Source organism: Silurus meridionalis, chromosome 2 (assembly GCF_014805685.1).
Source record: "Silurus meridionalis isolate SWU-2019-XX chromosome 2, ASM1480568v1, whole genome shotgun sequence".
NCBI lineage: Eukaryota > Metazoa > Chordata > Actinopteri > Siluriformes > Siluridae > Silurus > Silurus meridionalis.
The window spans coordinates 29,926,547-29,939,683 of record NC_060885.1 but is presented as its reverse complement, the minus strand read 5'-3'; the positions used below and the strand labels follow the sequence as shown (position 1 = coordinate 29,939,683).

The 13,137-nt window shown below is 37.0% G+C and overlaps 1 long non-coding RNA gene across 1 annotated transcript in view; it reads left to right on the top strand.

Moving 5' to 3' along the window:
* Positions 1-802: 802 nt before the first annotated feature.
* LOC124376074 overlaps positions 803-13,137 on the top strand; it is a 30,791-nt gene continuing 18,456 nt past the window's right edge. The window contains exon 1 of the long non-coding RNA XR_006923769.1: positions 803-856. This is a non-coding gene — a long non-coding RNA (uncharacterized LOC124376074). The remainder of the gene's footprint in view (positions 857-13,137) is intronic.

Here is a 13,137-nt window from a genome sequence, read left to right as displayed (position 1 = left end):
GAGAATAGCGTCAGGGCTGAGAAAGAGGAGAAGAATTATGAAAGCGCCAGTGGTTCAAACAATCATGCTAATCACCTGCAGGTTTAATAACTCTGTCGCTGCTTCTTTATAAAGCTAACATATGTTCATGCGTTCCTCTCCCACCATCCTTATCTTCAACTTCCTTGCTTATATCATGGCCTACACTGGTGTCTGCTTCATCAGATATAAAGCAGGTCTGAGTTTCTAGGCTCTGGATGTTCGGGTGTATTAAGGCCTACTCTGTAAATGAAGAAAGATTTAAGACTGGATCGATATTCTGTTAAATAAAGGGTTAACACTGCATTTGTTATATGTTCTAGTTTATTTAAGAAGAACATACTTCATATGGATAATGTGCAGTGCAGTGAATGAGACTAGGAGTGAGACTAGGGGTTTTCAACAATCAGAAGTAGGAGTGTAACTGTACACGTATCCGTACAGACGTTTTTCGGTAAAAAGGGGTTTCGGTTTGGTGCACATGTGTATCGAATGCAATCCTTTTCAACCAAGTTAAATTCGCAAGTTTGTTTAGTCTCCTACTAGCATTTTGAGCGCATTTTTATGTTTTTATTAATATTATACTTGAAAACATACACAACAATGCCAGGGGTATAAAAAAGAAACTAAAGTTAGTGCAGTGTCACTGTGGCTACTCGCTCACGTACAGGAAACGTGGTTTTTAGTCTGTGGAAAAGCTTAGATTTTGTTTAGCATATGCATAATTGCATAATGATTCTTTATTGTTTTCTGTACAGCTTCAAGAATTGATCTGACAATTCTGCATATCGATTGAGAGAATGAATGAAGGATGGAACGAATGAAGACATTTGTTAAGGTATGCTGAAATAAGCAAAACAGTTAAGTAGATGATATCTTTTCATTTATATATTATTTAACCAAGTTTGCAGTTTCTCTGAATCATGCATTTTATGTCTTGCTAACCTCAACTATGTCTTGCCTTTCTCAAGAAAATGCAAGAGGAAAAATGCATACTAAGCGAAAACAATAAAAGTAACTTGTTTTTCCCCTGTCCACTACATTAAACGTAACTATAAACAGATAAAATATAAAACTAAGTAAGTTTTACTAAGTAAAATTTAGCAAATTGCTTTTATATTACAACATATACAACACCTCGGCATGCTGATATGGAAATATATATTTACCACGAGCTGGTGACAATAGCTCTGCTTCATATCAGACTCATCATGCCACTCTGACTGTTGATATTTTCCCATAACACCATGCACTGGTCGAGTCATAATGACTTATTCCATGTGGGGGGAAACTGAGCTGAAACTTGTGATATATGTTAAGAAATTGTGTAGCTTTGTTGCAACATTTTTTTGTCTCTAACATTTGTCTACTCTCGGTGAGTGGGATTAAGGTAGAGGGTATTCATTTTAATGTTGTGTGCAGTGTCAGCAAATTCATATCCACATACTTAAACAGCACTGCTGGGGCTCACATCGAGCCTATATGAAGAGAGAAAACAGGAACAAGGAGAGGGTTTGTGTGTGTGTGTGTGTGTGTGTGTGTGTGTGTGTGTGTGTGTGTGTGTGTGTGCTTGAGCAAAAGCCATTGAACAACCTTAAGAGACTCGCAGTTGTCCCATAAAAGCAGCATGTTGTGATATTTGCTGCCGTTGGTACTGATTAGGTGGCAAGTAGTAATGAGCTCCCAAGGACATTTTTGACAGGTCACTCCCAGACGTTCTCTCTCGTTCTCTGTTCTCTCTGTCCTTCCTTATTTTCTTTTGAGTCCTATTGGAAGTCCTTGCATCACCCCCATTTCAGTCACTGGAGCTCTTAAAACACACCAATGTTTCATAAGCAAGAAGAAATAAAGGCCATCTGCATAATATAGAGCTGTAGGAGTACTCTGAATTCCCTCAAACTTTGTTCCCTCAAACTTTGTTCCTGCTTGTAAATGGTGTTATTTGTGCATGGATTACGTGATAGTCATGCAATCAGAGTGTGTGTGTGTGTGTGTGAGTGTGTGTGTGTGTGTGTGTGTGTGTGTGTGTGTGTGTGTGTGTGTGTGTATATATATATATATATATATATATATATATATATATATATATATATATATATATTCAAAAGGAAATGCAAATTGTATTTGCAAGTGAGTTTTCCATATGTGGACACATAAAATGTGACAATCCAAATGCAGTCAAAAACGCAAACAACCAATGACTGCCAAATTTCAAATGGAAAAGCAGTCCCTTTGCAACACTATTTTCTGTGTCTGACGAGTTATGACTATGTAATATTTAAATAGCAATATTAATTTCCACGTATGCTTTTCGTTTTCTCTGTGTTGCATACGTAGTCTGCCAAAACTCAAACGGAATTGCAATTACTTTTGCATTTAAATTTCCAAAGCCTTTGCACAAATCACTCCTGTCACTCTTCTCCACCCACTCCACCCTGCCAGCACTCTTTTCTTCACATCTCTAACACACTCTCCATTACTCTGCACTGTTGACCCCAGGTACCTGAACTCCTCCACCTTCTCCACCTCTTCTCCCTGCAATCGCACCACTCCACTGCCCTCCCTCTCATTCACACACATGTACTCTGTCTTACTCCTACTGATTTCATTCCCCTTCTCTCCAGCGTGTACCTCCACCTCTCCTCAACAGACTCCCTACTTTCCCTACAAATCACAATATCATCCGCAAACATCATAGCCATAGAGAGTCCTGTCTGACCTCGTCCATCAACCTGTCCATCACCACTGCAAACAGGAAAGGGCTTAGAGCTGATCCTTGATGCAATCCAACCTCCACCTTAAACCAATCTGTTGTTCCTACTGCACATTTCACTGCTGTCACACTGTCCTCATTACATGTCCTGCACCACCCTCACATACTTCTCTGACACACCTGTCTTCCTCATACAGTACAACGACTCCTCTCTCGGCACCCTGTCGAATGATTTTTCTAAATAACTCCTTCTGAACTTCTCTATACTTCTCCATCAACATTCTCAAGGCAAATAATGCGTCTGCGGAAATCTTACTGACTGTGAGAATGTTTCACAATCATTATTATCACAGTTTTATCAAAGTCATTATCAAATAACGTTATGTCACACTTTAGTAAGGACTCTCTAGTGTCAGCTCTTTGGAACAAGGTGCAACTTTAAAAGAATATAATGAAATGTTTTCATATTCATTGCTGTTGGAATCAAAATATTTACTTATTTCTGATTATGCATATGTTTGGTGGGTGCATCTAACAAGTAATTATGCTATGTTAATAACTAGAAGTTGACTGATAATGGGTTTTACAGATACTAATAGCTTGGTCGGATCGTATTTGCCGATAACCGATTAATCAACTGAATCAACTAGTTTTTTAAATGGGTACTGCATAAAAAAATAAAAAAACACTCCTTGTAAAATAGTACTGAACTTAAAAAAAAAAAACAAACGAAACAAAAATTCCAAAAGAAACATGACAATAATGAAAATGTGCTAAATAAAATGAATATATTCATTAACAAATATAATTAAAGAATTAATAAATAATAATTATAATATAGCACTCTCTGTGCAGCTCGCAGTCTCACGTGTAAAAACAAACACAAAGTGATTCGCTCCTAGAGGGCACTCTAGGATTGCATGACTTAAAAGAGCTATAAATCTATCAAGTAAGCAAGTAAGTAAAAAAAATTTTTTCCCAATATATTCGGAAATAAGGTGACTTTTCAGTGTAGTGTTTTTTTCTTTTGCCCTTCCTTCCATTGACATATTTCATTACCTCATTTATCTGAGTGCTGCTTTTGACTTATTTTTGTAACTGAAGGATTTTTTTTTTTAACTCTGTCTTTGATTTTCTCGCTTGCTCTCAAAAAACCCAAATGAGCGCACACGTGTCCTTGTAAAGTTTGGGATATTTAATTTGGGGTATCAATTTGATTCATTTCTTACCCTCTCTGACTTGTTTATTTCACTTTTAATCTCTCCATCACTGAAATGTGTTGAACTGAATTCTTTATGTGTGTAGTGTGTGTTCGGAGTGGTGCAATTTTATGGAGTGTCATTTGCCAACATGTGGTGTGTAATGGACGCTCATTACTTGATGAGTTTGATTATAGAGTGATTCTTCACAGGAATTCTCTTTCTATTGTTTCTATCATTTCCATCATTTCTATCATTTCTATTGTTTTCTTTCTCTTCTTTGTCTGTATTTCTGTCTCAGATGCAACTGGTGTTCACTTTCACAGACCTGAAGTAAAGACTCTATTAGGTAAGGGACTCATGCACAACCGTCTGTGTGTATGTGTGAGTGTGCACGTATACGTATATATATCTGAGACATGACTCGGCTAATACCTATTTTAAGGTCACTCCAGGCAATAGAGAAACATCTGAGACGTGAAATTGCACACAAGCATTCAACAAAAAACTTTATAAAGGTTCTAAATAGCATCTTTAATGGAGTTTAGTTTAGTTCTCTTTATTAAGCATGCTCTTAGCATATACTGTACAGTTAATGGAGAGATGCAAAAAGTTTAATGGTAAAAGTTTTTTATTATACTTAAAATAGTTGCTCTTGGTTTTGATGTACAGGCAAATTATCATGCAAAAAAATTAGCATTCGTCTCCTAAGATAAAAACACAGACACTGATTCATTCGACATCAAAACAAGCATCAGTAGCATACAGTTGGAAATGGCATCTAATAAAAGCACTGTCTGCTTCAGTCGTCACAAACACAGCCACGCTGATGAAATCTCCGACCGTGTACTTTCTCAGATAAGGTTCCTGATAGCACTAACGAAACACACACACATACACAATGAAATGGCTAACTCCACAACAAGCTGAGAAACACATTTAGTAAGAGAGGAATAGAATTTCATATTTCTGTCCCGCCTTCAACCCAAAAAAACACATTATCCTTGTTTCATCTAGAGCAAATCTTTCATGCCGTGTTTTGTAAAACATTCGGGCTGTCACTTAGCTTGATGTTGCTTTGCTGAATGCAAATTTCCTCTCCTTCCAGAAACTCACACACACCCGAAGTCACACAATAAACTCTATCACAAATATATATACAATATACCGTATACGGTCCAACTCCAACCGATGAGCTTTTTGCTCTACACGGATTAGCAAAGGATTTATTTACCTTATATTTACCTTATAGTTCCTGATTGCAGAGTATGGGTTAGATTTAATGCATTAGGGTTTTTTCCTCTTTTTGTTTCATAGCTTAGTTTTGTGGCTCGCATTTGCTAAAAAAACAATTCTGTAACCTTAAACATTGCATGATTGATTCAATTCCTGCATTCGGGTCGATTCACTTTCTCGCCGTAGAGTTCACACCGAAGCTGCCTGAGACCACCAATTGGAAAACGCATCAAGATTTTATTCAAACGGACTAAACACTGCATATATGAAAGCACCCCAAATCCCTCAAGGATTCTTACAGTACCTGCTGTGAAGCCTCTGCATAATATCCCGCTCAGCCTGAGGCATGTTCTGTCATTTGTAATGTTTGGCCTTGTTTTTTCATTTTGTTTGCGCTTTTCATCTCTGCTTCTGTATGACCTTGGGATTTGCACTCTGCCTCTCATTTCTGTACATGTATAAACCTTCCTTCCATCCACTGTAATTACTGTACACCTTTCCTTTTCTATTATTAATCTTTATCTTTGCCTTGGGTGATTGCTCTGATTTGTAGCCTTGCGAAAGTCCAGCCAACTCAACCACTTTCATCAAAAACACTTTATTTCACATTTCTTGTCTGCGCATAAGTTTATATTGGGTATAGGTTTTGCAGTCTAGATTTCGGCCTTTAATGTTTACTACCTCATTGTTGTTACAGCACACACTGTCTCAGTGCTTTCATATTAGGAGGTGAGAAAAGCAAAGATTTTAAATCTACTTTTCCAGATCGTCCTGGTCTACATTAGCTTTCGTACAAGTGCACTTTTGAATTAATTTCTCAGCAGTGACTCTAATAAATGTGCATTTAACTATAAAATCTGTGATAACTCATCTCAGGCAAGTTTCCTTGCTGATAATGACAGTATTTTGCTTTGAAATGAATTCCAGGATTGAGTTGTTTTAGCATTAAATTAATAAATTGACATAATAAAGTTACTTACAATTCATTCCGATGGCATGTAGACTTTAAGGACATTCTAATGATTCTGGATAAAATCACACCTCGAAATAGCATAATCGGAGGCTTGGTTATTGTTCTGTGTGTGTTACTGTCTGTGTGTTGTAGATGAAATGGTAACCTTCAAATGCCCCTAAAAATGAATGAAAATGAGTGTGTGTGTGAAAGTGTGTATAACTTCTCCGAAGCAAGGTGCTCATGCGAGTGGCCCCAGAATAAAGATTTTTTTTGAGATTTTTAGTAGGGATTGGAAAATAGCAATTACCAATAGTGATAGCTAGGTTGGATCTTATTTGCCGATAACCGATTAATCGATAATTGACTGATAGTTTTGAAATAGATACAGCTAAAATAGTACTAAACTTATAACAATTAAAAATAAAAATAACAGTACTGAATCATGAAAATATGCTTAATGCAATAACTATGAATATATTAATTATATTAATAAATATTGAGGAAAATAAGACATGCATTCAAACTGAAACAAAAAGTAACACTCCACGTAAATTAAAACAGGTACAGTGGAACCTCGGGTTACGAACGCCCCGGCATACGTATAATTCAGGTTACGAATCGCAGTTCATCAAAATTTTTGCCCCTGGTTACGAACAATATATCGGGATACGAACGTCGCTCACCAAAAAATCACAGGCAAGTTGGTTGTTTTTGCTCTATCCACGCAGCTCGTCACATCAGTTAGCGTCCTGTGTCCCTAGCGAGAGCATCGTGTTACTTATCCGCTTGAACTTTTCCGGCGGCAGCGTAACAACTCGTTAGTTCATGCTCGTGGAATGATGAGATGGACAACATTAGCCGATGCATAACCACTTTACTTGTTTTTATGAAGATAGATTAGCAGGGTTACAGTCTTTTCCAGTACAATACCCATAATGAATTTCACTCTGGACTTCAATACCAACTGATAGTAGCCTTAAAGAAACAGCTCTCATTTTCCTCTAATGCAACAATTGTCTCAGCGTTCATGTTAATAACACTGTCTTTAATATTCTATAATATAATATATAATAATATATAATAATATAATATAATAAGATTCTCCTTCCAAACAATAACTCTCCCTCCTCCCCTTCTACGAACGCCGCCTCCTGCAGCGAGTCTTCTCAAAGGAAAGTACCGGTAAAGATCTTTTCCTCTTTTGTATGTTTTTATGTGGTATGATTTTAATATAACATGTTAAAAGTAAATAATATTAGTGAATATTGGCTTTATTTTTATTTAAGTAATATTTTTGGTTGTCCAGAACGAATTACCGAAGTTTCTGTTCATTATTATGGGGAAATTTGTATCGGGATACGAACTTTTCAGGTTACGAATAAAGTACCGGAACGAATTAAATTCGTAACCCGAGGTTCCACTGTACATCCAAAATGAATAAAAAAAAAAGGCACTTTAAATAAACAAGCTTTCATTAATCCGTCTCTAGAGGCCGCTCTCAACTTGTATAACGCAACCCGGAAAAACTATTGGTATGGATTTTTGCCGATAGCCGATAGTGCCAGCATTCACAACTCTACAAAACCGATGGCCGACCTCTGGTTAGCTTCTTATGCTTTGAGAAAATGTTTTAGCATGGAAAGGGTTTCACATTCATTGTTTTCTCTCCTTAAATAATTATGTGGAAAAAACCCTTTGTCTTAGAGTTTCTTCTCATTGTGTTTAGTACAGTATGCTTAAAGAACCATTTTTCTCAACAAGCATTACCTTTTTTCAATAACAAATGTTCACTAAACTATTACTATATGAGACCACTTATGTTTTGTCCTTTTTTCATCATTATGTAATTATAGAAAACTTTAGTTGTTTTAACCAAAATGGGTATTTTTATAGTTTTACTCATGGGACACAAAGTCTTCTTGTCATGACTTATGGAGAATAAACGGCCTCGATAACACAGTGCAAATGACCCTTGGATTTAAATGGAAACACATGAGCTACTGCATTTTTGTGAACTCACCTCATCTATCCAACCGTCCTTATTTCTCTTTGTCCAGCCTTTTCTGTGAACAATTATGTTATCATTCGGTTTGCTGGTCATCAAAATGAAATCTATCGAATTTTAATGTCAGTATTAAAACAGTTTCATGCATTCCTAATTTAACCCTTTTCCTGTTTGGGTCAAAATTTCCCATTTTACAGTCATTCATTTAAAAATTATATTGCTGTAAAGGAATGGCCTGGTTTAATAAGACACCCACTGCTTAGTACTTAACATGCTATGGAGCTGTAAAGAGTCCTCTTCCTGAGTGAAAGAGTGAAGATGATTAGAAACTATTTTTTATTAAGGAAGGAACAAATCGATTTATCCATTTATAATAGCATTCAATGTTGTTGAATGTGTGCGAACTGATCATTTGCTCTTTGTTCTCTCTCTTTTTGCTCTGTTGATGTTAAACTAGTGCAGCTGGCCATTTTTCTGAATAACCACAAAGCACAGTCTAGTGAGTCTAGTTTTCTGTTTCAGAAAAGTTACAGTGTCTTCTCTAAATTGTACAATGTGTTAACACTGGAGACTCCTTCCAAAAAACAGCTAGTGACCAAAAAGAATCATTTTTTGGGGGTGTTGTGTTGTATAATCCCTGTGGAAGGTTTTTGAAGTTTTTAGAATGAGCACATGAATATAAACCTATGATTCATCTTGCAGCTAGAACTGCTTTCATAGATGCAGCTTTATATGAATCAACATCTTCTGACCAACACATGATGTGCCTTCTGCTGTCCAGATCCCCAGACAGTTTTCGGTTTGCATTTGCATTTTTGCTATTTAGCTGAAGGTGTAATGTGTTAGCACTGTCAGTATAAATAAGACTCCAGAGCACACACTCCTGGGGCTCTAGACACCGGATCGCTAGATGAATATGTCCGCAGCAATCACTTCATACACCCAAAGATAGTTACTTCCTGCAGGACAAAAGTTCATAAGTATGTCTATGTTGATTATATTAGTAAGCCGGATTCTGTTAAATCAGCCAAGTAGCAACACCGGTTTAGAAGTTCTGTATATATATTATATATATATATTATGTTTATATAAAAAAAAGTCTTGCATATACAGGAATGATGTCCACTAGCATATTTGTTATGCAGATATTTAAATGGTGGAATATCCATTCCTACATGCTGACTGGCATACTGTATACAAAGCACTGATGCTCTCTGATGAAGTCATGTACTTAAGTGTCTTCCAGCATCATTGTGCTATACCAAAATCCAGCGTTCTCAGAGGGAAGCCAACAATGAACATGAGCATCTCTGTGGAATTTTCTTCCAGAGAACTTGATCTGCCTCTGCATAAGGGTTCAATATTTAGGCTTCTGTTTTAGTGTCCGGATATTTAGGAGAAGAACTTTGCACTGATTTGCAGTGATGCTTCCCTCTTATTGGACAAATGTAACTAAACCGTGTGAGAGAAATTTCTACAAGTTCTTCAACCTGTCCATATGGAATTCCTACGATTTCTTCAGCCCGTCCATTAGAAATTTTTTCAGATAATTTTAGCTTTGACAATTTTTTTTCCTGCTTGAAAGCTGATAGCATTTTTCTGAGTGTCACTATGTTTGGTTTTTAACAATGTTAATCCAAGAGGTTAGCCAGTGTTATCCTACTTCATGGGACTCATATTCACCTCTCCTTGGAGCACATGGAAGCCCTTACCCAATTTGCTACAAGCATAAGCAAGCATCCTCTGGAACAAATCAGAAAGTATTATCTGTTTCGTCCAGCCAAACATCTGTCTACTGCCAGCTGTGTGTTTGCGAGTACAGGTGCCATATTATCTCATGGTGCTGACCCAGTAGCTGAAAGATCAGATCAGGGACCAGACAGACACAAACATATTCATGTCTGAGGAGGACGTTTGGAGTCCATGTGCCACTGATTACATCTTAAATCAAATCACATCAACCTGGATATGTAAGTGACTGGGACATCCGTGGGAAAGCTTGGACTGAATGGTTGGAAACAAAATCGTTCAATTCTAAAACCTTTCAGCAGGACGCATGACAACAGAAAGGTCAGAGCATGTTCAGAAACGTTTAAATAACTAGAGTTAGCTGGTGTTGTATGGGTCATTTAGAGAACAGCAGTTTAGCCCAGCATAGCCCACTATAACGGCACTCGGGTTTACCTTGAAAGATAATCATTGGAATCTTTTGTACGAAAAAAACATTATTTTTCATGAGTCATCGTATAGCTTGTAAAAAATGAGCATTTCAGCTCTTTAAATCCACCTACCTGCACACACTCACCATTATAAACTAGAGATTTATAATCCGAAGGTCACTGGAAATAGAAAAGTGCATATTATTTATATATTTAATGTATTACTTTTTGTTGACTGGCGAGGACACGTTTAAAATACAACCCGGTTAGCTCAATATTATATTCACATCCACACTGATTAAAGACTGATGTGTTGGCACAATTGAATGTCAAAATGCATGAGCCATGTTTTCATTTAAAACAAATTGTGTATTCTTACAAAAGTGTATTCCTAAGATTTACAGGAGCAAAATAGTACTGCAATCGTGTTCTCACACATATCCTGATTTATTCGCTAGTGTTTGCTTATTTAGTGTGTCTGGAATATCGCACACACACACACACACACACACACACACACACCTAACTAGACCATAAAGCACTAGATGGCAGCCTCGTTGCTCTCTCTTTATGTGTGTGGTTGTATTTTACTTCACCGTATGACAAAGACAGAGTGCCAATCACCTTCACACTGAACCACAGGAAATGACTTAGCACGCAGGAAATTACACGCACACCAATCACAAGCACCATCAAGACCCTTTCATTTGGTCTCAAACACCTCAATACTTCCCTAGCTGGAGTTTTTGGTAAAACTTTAGCAAAAAAAAAAAAATCAACATTTATTAAATGTTCCAATATACATTATATGAACATAAGTTGACTGCAAGATCCGTATCAGCTTTTTGAATATCTAATTCCCACATTTAGTCTTCATTTGCCCTTTTAATAACCTCCGCTCTTCTGGGAAGATGTTTCGCCAGAATTTGGAGTGTGGAGATTTGTTCTCATTTAGTCACAAGGGTATTATTAAAGTCAGGTGCTGATGAAGGTGAGGTGAGGATGCCTATGGTGCAGTCAGTGTTTACATTCCTCCCAAAGGTGTTTAATCGGGTTGAGGTCAGGGCTCTATACCATAAAAGATCTTCATTCCAACCCATGTAAAATACATCTTTATGGAGCTGGTTTTGTTGTCATAATGAAATGGATTTGGGTCTCTAAGTTTAATTGAAGGAAAGATATTAGGCTACTGCATCCAAAAAGACATCCTATACAATTGCAAATATACCTGCCTGCACCTATGTGCTAAAAGTTAGGGGACGAACCACATAATGTATGGCTGAAAAAGTCATGTGTCCCAATACTTTTGTCCATATACAGTATATGTATCATTTTTCCCATACAAATGTTTTATGTATGGATCATGATTATGTAATTTACAAAGCACAATATTTGTCTATGTAGTCTGCTAATCTTAAATGATACTCAAAGAATTAAAATAATCATCAATGCGGATGTAATGATAAGCAAATTGATTAATTGATTGATTACTCGAAATTGAAAACATATCATTTGTATTTGTTTAAAGTTATGTTCAATTTTATGGTTTCTTCTTTACTAGAGACTCTAGAAAGTGAGTCTAAACAAAAAACCCCAGTGGTACGTCTTACCGAGAGCCGTATTCACCAAATCTATTGCTTTGTCCTGTTCTAAATCTCAAAGCTGTCCGCCACTCCTGCTGAAAATAAATCCTAGTGGACATATTGCCTTCAGACCATGGTTACTATCACTGCACTTGAAATTGTACACGCTGTGGCTACGTTATCATTTTTCATTGCGGCACTTTCAGATAAGCCAGATACATCCCATCCTTCCTTTTGTTTGTTTAATGGCAGAAGGGCCATCAGTAGGTCGTCTATTCGCATTGTTATCAGCAATGTGTTTGACTCGGGCAAACAGAGACAAAAATATTTGCAGATTTTTTTTAAAGAAATTGGTGCCGCATTACCAAAACCGTGATCTTAAGCATCTGTCATTCCTTTATTCAGTCATATATATTCATTTATTTATTTACATGAACACCCTAGAAAAGTAAAATAAATAAATAAATAAAATGCTTAATTTATTCATTGGAATTAAAGTAAATTCTGTTTACACTGGTGTTTTTGCTTACCTCAGCCTTTATATTGCTAATAATTAAACATACTGAATCTTTTGAGTAACAGCTGACAGCTGCATGAATGTCCTTTTGAACTGAGCATTTAAGGGTCGAGTTCAGCACGCCTGCCCATAAGATTAGATATATGACCTCACTTATGACCTCCTTTAATCTCATCACCATGATTGACAGAGTGGGCTTGACTCCTACTATTACTGTGGTCCTGCAGGTTACATCATCCCAAACGCACACTGCCTGATCTACGATCTTTTAATCGAAGACTGCGGACAGATGCATACGTAATAGTGATATATGTCAGGGCATGGTTAGGCCTATTAAATGTAGCTGTCAGTCATATTCACCCCCAAGGATACACACCACCCCACACATTATGGCAGACAAAGTGATGGAAACATCAATCTGGTTATGAGTAATAAACCACTGAGCTGCTTTTTTTTTGGAGCCCTTCTTGGAATGCTGTTCAATTTTTATAAAATGGCTCATCAGGTCGTATTAGTTATGCAATGTCTCATGATTCGGCTCGTCACCGCAGCCAAAGCTCTGCAGTCCAGCTTGGCATCGGTTACATGTAATTTCTAAATGGAAGCCTTATCCTGAATATCTTTGTGAGGGTAATGTTGCACGCTTTCCGGTTTAGGCCGAGGCAAATTAAATCAGGGAACTCATTTTATGGCATCAGACACTGTTTATTTGGCAAAAGTCCTATTTGGGTCAGATATTAGAACTTAAAATA